Raw genomic sequence first — 7,470 nt, forward strand, 5'->3', positions numbered from 1 at the left:
CATGTTCAATTCCTGGGGATGGCATGAAACTCCCCTTTCCAGGTGGGGAGAAGGCCCATGAGTTAGAATATGGCTGGGCCAGCAGAGAGAGGCCCGGTCCATTACAATCCTTCTTAAGCTTGGTCCGGATGTTGGCAAGGTGCTCTGGGGTTGCGGCGGAGTGGTGCCCAAGTTCTGGGGCAGTCGTCATTAGTGGGCTGACGACGGACACAGGTATAACTCTAGCTGCTTATAGTAAATGGGGAGTATGCTATAGATTAGTTAAGGCTTTTAGAATAAGGTTATGGTGCATGAGTACTTTGCATTGTAGTGCGGACTATAGGCTTGGACATAGAGCTGGTTTAGTTTGCCTTAGTATATGAGGTACAAAAGTATTATTCGAGATATCTAGATTGAGTATGCATGTAATATGTGTTTTCATGTATTATGTGATTTCATGATGTATATGACACAACATGTCATGATTGTATGTTGCATTACATGAGCATCTTGAGCTATGTCCTTATGCTATCTTGTAGTAGGGTATCTACCCTATCCTGTCTGTAGATGGTTGGACATATAGATTCTTGTCAGGTTAACAATCTTAGTTGGACACATGAGCTCGTGTCAGGTCATTGATATTTGGTTGGACACGTAGACTTATGTTAGGTCACCATCAGGGTATGTAGGTCACCTCCTGTAGCGACGGCTCAGCGTGCTACATACCCAGGGCCCAAGTCTGTTCTTGATCAGATATTATTGACCTCGTGTCTTGGTACCCGTACAATTGCATACATGCACATATGATATTGTATACTCATACTCTCGTACTGAGCGTTTTATGCTCACGTCCCGTACTTTGTTTCTGGACACCCTATTCCATGGGGCAGGTTTGCGTTTGGATGAGGCAGGTGGTTCCAGGAGGACTTAGGCTATGGAAGGCCAGCAGTGATGTCTAATTTTACTGTTTTAATGTATTTGGGATAATACATTTGGATTCGATATGGTTGTATAACATAATTGTATTTGGTATTTTAATTGCTGATTATGGTTTTCACTGTTATTTTTTATTATTTGATTTATTAAGTTAAATACATGCTTAAGTTTCTGATTAGTAGGTGATTACGATGCGGGTCCACTACAAGAAAATTGGCAATACACATCACTCAAAAGACAACTGTTTTTTTAAAAACCGTTGTACTTTGGTCTTTAACTACGGTTTTTACAAAAACCGTTGTTAATAGGCATTTTTTTAAAATTTACGACAACGGTTTATTAAAAAACGATGTTGTTTTGGGTCTACGACAACGGTTATTAAAAACCGTTGTCTATGAGCGTCTTTTTTTTAAATAGACAACGGATATTCTAAAACGTTGTCTTTGTGTGTCGTCTTTAGGCTTTAGGGTATTTGTTCTTTTAAAAAAATAAAAGATAAAAAACATCACAAAAAAACCACGGTCGTAGACTTTTTTTCCCCACAAAAGTTTACAAGAAAATGGGGATCTAAAAAACTCTCCCATGGCTAGACCTAAATCGATCGCGCATCAATCATCATCTTGAGCTTCTCGATTCTAATGTTTCTTCCCCTTTTCTTGAATCGATTCTCAGCCAAGCTTCCTTTTTACCTAAATCGATCGATTATCTCTTCTTAGCTTTTCGCCTTTTACTGCTCGTACGGTAATAAACATCGATCGATTCTCTCCAAAACTTTCCCATTTCTCTATACATACATTATCCCATATACATACATATATGTATCTCCTTGGCCCATGCCAGGGGTATTTCTTTGCCGTCTTGTATCGCCGCCTCCAAAGTTAAAGCCCTACATACTGCTCCATTCAGGTGATTTGGGGGGTTTACTGGATTCCTGTAGTGACCCTTACCCGGATCACCTACTAAACAGAACTTAGGCATGCAATTAACTTAATCAAAATAGGAATTAGAATTAAGCTGCGGAAACCATAAACATTATACAATCCCAATGCAATGAATCTGTAAATACCCAAATATAATACAACCAAATAGAACAGCTGTATCAATCCAATAACAATAGAATAAAACCTAGGCGAAGCTCCAGCTGGCCAACCACTGCCTAGCCTCTCTTGGATCCACCCGCCTCATCCAATCGCAAACCTGTCCCATGGAATAGGGTGTCCAGAAACACAGAGTACGAGACGTGAGCATAAAACGCTCAGTACGAGAGTATGAGTATACATGCATGCAAAGTGAACTCCCTATAGACTCGAGGTCAAGGATCAGATAACAGAGACAGACCGGGCCCTGGTATGTAGCACGCTGTGCCGTCGCTTCAGGAGGTGGCTCCCATACCATAATACCAGTGGATATGCCGGACCCAAATCGATGGAAGTCCAACCACTAACAGGATAGGGAAAAACCCTACTAACAGACATCTCGAAGGAGATAGCTCAGTATGCAAATGAATGCAGCATAAATCAATGACATATAAACCATGCAGTCACATAATACATGTATACTCAGTCAGGATATCTCGAACAGTACTTTCGTACCTCAAATCAGTGCGAGCTCTACCAACTCTAGGTCCACGCCTATAGTCTGCTCTATACTGCCAAATGATACTACTATCATTAAAGTGCTCTAAAAGCCTTAACTAAGCTATTGCATACTCCTAAATATTTATAGGAAGCAAAAAGCTATACCTTCGTCCGTCGTTAGCCCTTTGTTGTCAATTGCCTCAAAACTAGGCCCAAGCTCCGCTACGACGCCTGGATCGCTATGCCACTTACGGATTCCCCACGGGACGCCTAGAATTCCCTAGATCTGAGTTAGAAGGCTAAGAAACAAGAGAGAAAAGGAACTCGGAGCGCCTAAAAGTTAGCCACGCATCCCCTATATATAGGACGAGTTCGGGCCGTCCGAACACGTTCGGAGCCTCCGAACTCAGCTTCGGGTCGTCCGGAGTCACATCATGGACGTCAGCAATGACAAAATAGTTCGGGCCGTCCGAACCCAAGTTCGGATCCCCCGAACCATTTCGGAGACCACTAACCCTGTTCGGGCCCTCCGAACCATCCAAACCCTCGGAGCCTTCCGGACCATTTCCGGGCATTCTAAATCCATTTTCGGACTCCGTTAACCCATCGGAAATCATCTTAATCAAGTTTAACCCACCTAATCATAATTAGACACTTGATTTGCTTAATTTGGATACGGGTTACTACATTCTCCCCAACTTAAGATATTTCTTCCTCGAAATAAGATCTTAAGTACCGAAAATACAACCAATATGCAGAAACACTCTTTGCATAAATCAAGTCAGTATCCACATGAACTTCAGACTGATCGTCACATATCGTCACAACAAAGATACGTGAAACACGTCTCGGATACTGGACAAATACGGTGGCTAGGCTAACTGATAAGCCAAATCACCAATGTTCACTAAGATCTCAAACTGATCGATAAATCTGGGAGACAGCATACCCTTGAGACCAAATATGAGAACCCTGCGAAAAGATGAAACTCTCAGAAATACTGTCTCCCCCACTTATTTCTAGAAGAATGGAGTATGACAAGTCGCCCATACAACGCCTCAACAGGTGCCCTCCCAATGCTACGATGGTACCTATTGTTGTACGCGAACTTAATCAATGACAACTGATCTGGCTAAATTGAACCAAAATCCATAGTACACGCCCAAAGCATGTCCTCCAAGGTATGGATAGCGCTCTCCATCTGAACATCTGTCTCTGGATGATATTCAGTATTTAAACTGAAAGCAGTGCTCGTAGCACACTGGACACTCCCCCAGAATATGGAAGTAAACCTGGGTCTCGATCGCTGACAATGCCCACCGGCGTCCATGAAGTAGAACGATCTTCTGGATGTACAACCGAGCCCTACGATCAATAGAGTACTCTCGACTGCTCTTCGAATACCCACTGTTCCTGTGAACCTTAGCAGTGATAGTTCCTCGTCAAGTATACCACTTAATACCGACTATCCCTCTTGCTAGAATCAGTTCGTACTAACAAGAAGACCAGATACAACCAACCTGTATCTCCACTGGTCTGACACTGACATCGAATCCCAGAGGTAACCGCAAGTGTTAACCAATCGATTCCTACTTGACGTCCTGCCATAGATAACAACCAATCCCGAAAGTTCCTAGCATCGACAGACTTACATTCCGTACTTATTTTCTTCGATGCTGACTAATATTCTCAAAGAATATCACCGCTATAATGCTGAACACATTGATGGGACCGCAACATCTACATCATTAGTAGTCTAGATTAAAGATCACCACTATCTCGTCACTCGAGATATCAATTGAATTCGCAACACTAGTTATCCAACCATAGATAACAATCCCAAGTCACACTTGACTCGCTACCAAGATTGTGAGACCTCGGTTCTAAACATCTAATTAAGGAGTAAACAATAATTAAACATCCAAGATCTAAGAACTAAAAGCAAAGCAAAGGAAATTTTTTTTTTTTTAAAGAGGGCCGCGCTCGGGCGGCCAAAAAACGCCGCTCGAGCGCGCCCTGGACAGAGGCGCTACTGAGTTCTCAGAGTGGGGTGCGCTCGGGCTGCTAAAAATTGCAGCTCGGGCGCCCCCTACAGCAGAAACAGAACAGCAGAAAAACATGCTTTGCAATTCCATCTAAAACTATTCCAATGCAATCCAAATCAACACATACATTATAAATGCAGTTCCTCCGATTAATACATGAAGTTCTAGAGTTTAACAACTACTCCAAAATAGAATATGCCACGATAACAACACGGCAAAGCTTGCATGACAATACAACATAATAATGAAGTTCTTTATCTAAACATGTTCTAACAACACTAGGTAGACATGCTGACACGACTTCTAAACCGAGTCTCACTGCTACAACTTTCTCCTGGAGCTAACCATGCCTCTTCTGACTTGATCCTGCCCCACCTGTTGCCAAGTACACATACAAAACAAAGCAACAGCCGGATAACCGGTGAGAATGACATTTCCAGTAAAAGCAACATAACAATTAATACAACAATCAACATGCTTTCAATACAACAAGGAAATCAATAATAACATAATGAATGCATGTCTTTTAAACCGGGATATCAATCTGATAAACGAGGGATTGCTGCTGTGCTTTTGGGATCCCGAGGATAAGATCACGTAACAACTCACCGACTCTCCCAATCGAGGTGGTGTCACGTATCTCACTCCTCTAGACTTTGAGCAACTATAACGAGTATGCTAGCACTAGGCGAAATGACTACGACCTAGGCAACTCAATCATAGTTCCCAAATGTCTAAACAAAAAGGGCGGTTCTGCCAGCTGAAAACAAGATTGGCTCAAGATGAATGCATAACAAAAACATAACACATAAGCCATTTAACAAAAGCCAATAAAATCAAACAAGACACAAGTTCCTCATGCTAGAACAAGTGTAAATGCAAGTATGTGATTTCAAAGGGGAAAACTCGAGAACCACAGTCCCGAGTATGCTATCCCGCTACGATGACTGCTTTTACCTTTCAATGCAGTAGCTTCCAACTCTGGATACGCTACAAAAGAGACTGTATCAACAACTATACAATCTAACAACAACAAGGCAACGGTTCAAGGAAATTCTCTATACCATTCTTTGTTCAAATCTCGGAAACGATCAAACAGCTGCTAACTCTGGGCTTGATACCTCCAAACGAATCTGTACGGAGACAAAGGAATGATCAATAACCAAGATCAACTTAAGCCAAGTTCCAACAACTCAAAAACGGTTCCATATCCCCAAAACTCAAACCGACGGCATAACGGTTATAAACTGAACAAACCGGCAACGCAGACAGCAGTTCAATAGCGCTATCAACTCAATTCAATGCTAATACAACAACAACAAGACAAACCCAACAAATCTCAAAATCATGATTTTCTAAAATAGCTTCCAAAAATCATAACAATTCCGAACGTCGCCCAGAACAACATACTAGAATCTAGATCGATTCTAACAACCTCCGAAAAACAAAACATATCTGATCGGAGAAATACTTACGGTATAACGGAGCTCTCACTGCAGTGGTCACTAATCTGCCTTCAGAATTAATTTCCAACGTACGGATCGAGTTCGGACTGGATTTAAGAGCTTGGAGAAAGCTTGGAGGCGTCTTCAATGGTGGAGCACGGCTAGGGGAGGAAGATAGAGTGCCAAGAATAGTCAACCCTTGCTAGATATTATAACAATTACAATATTTGCGTTTTAGTCCCTGAAAAATCCAATTTTTGCAAAATAGACCCTGATCAAAATCAAGTCGGCTCGTTAACTCTTGAAACTTTGATTATCTCAAATAAGCTCAATTAAGATAAAAATGGGGCTTTACAATTCTCCCCCACTAAGAAGAGATTTCGTCCTCGAAATCAACGAGAACCATAACTCATAAGATAGAATAAAGAACTAAAGACAGTAAGAAGAACTCACGTCAACTGAATAACTCTGGAAAATGCTGTCTCATGTCAGACTCTGTCTCCCAAGTCGCTTCCTCGACTCCGTGACGGCTCCACTGTACTTTCACTAATGAAATCAACTTGGTTCTGAGTTGCTTCTCTTTCCGATCAAGGATCTGAATCGGTCGTTCAAAATAGCTCAGAGTCTCGTCTAACTCGGCTTCGTCAGGCTGAAGGATGTGAGTAGGATCTGGATGATACTTTCGCAGCATAGAGACGTGAAAAACGTCGTGAATAACAGATAAAGACGGAGGAAGTGCAAGTCTATAGGCAAGATCACCTATCTTCTCGAGAATCTCATACGGACCGATGAATCTCGGAGATAACTTTCCTCTCTTACCGAATCTGATGGTGCCTCTGAACGGAGAAATCTTAAGGAAAACACGGTCTCCCTGCTCAAAACTCAGAGGTCGACGTCTGACATTCGCATACTTTTCCTGTCTATCTTGAGCTGTCTTCATTCTGGTCTGAATGATCTTAACCTGCTCTGCCATATCTCTAAGCATATCCGGTCCCAAATCTGGTGACTCGGACAAATCATCCCAAACCAATGGAGATCGGCATTTCTTACCATACAATGCCTCAAAAGGCACCATACCGATACTCGTTCGGAAGCTGTTGTTGTAAGAAAACTCGACAAGAGGCAAAGAATCCTGCCAACTAGTGCCAAAGTCTAGCACTACCGCTCGCAGCATATCCTCTAACGTTTGGATAGTCCGCTCTGACTGTCCATCGGTCTGAGGATGATAAGCTATACTCAGATGCAATCGAGTACCAAGTGCCCCCTGAATACTGTGCCAAAAGTGAGAAGTGAATCTAGGATCTCTGTTGGAAACGATCGACTTCGGCACACCATGCAATCTCACAACATTGCTAACATACAACTCAGCCATCTGATCATGACGATATGTCATCCTGTACGGAATAAAACTCGCAGACTTCGTCAATCGGTCAATCACTACCCAAATGGCATCGCATCCTCGAACAGATCATGGTAGCTTCGTGAAGA

The sequence above is a fragment of the Henckelia pumila genome, chromosome 2 (assembly GCF_033568475.1).
Source record: "Henckelia pumila isolate YLH828 chromosome 2, ASM3356847v2, whole genome shotgun sequence".
NCBI classification, from domain to species: Eukaryota; Viridiplantae; Streptophyta; class Magnoliopsida; order Lamiales; family Gesneriaceae; genus Henckelia; species Henckelia pumila.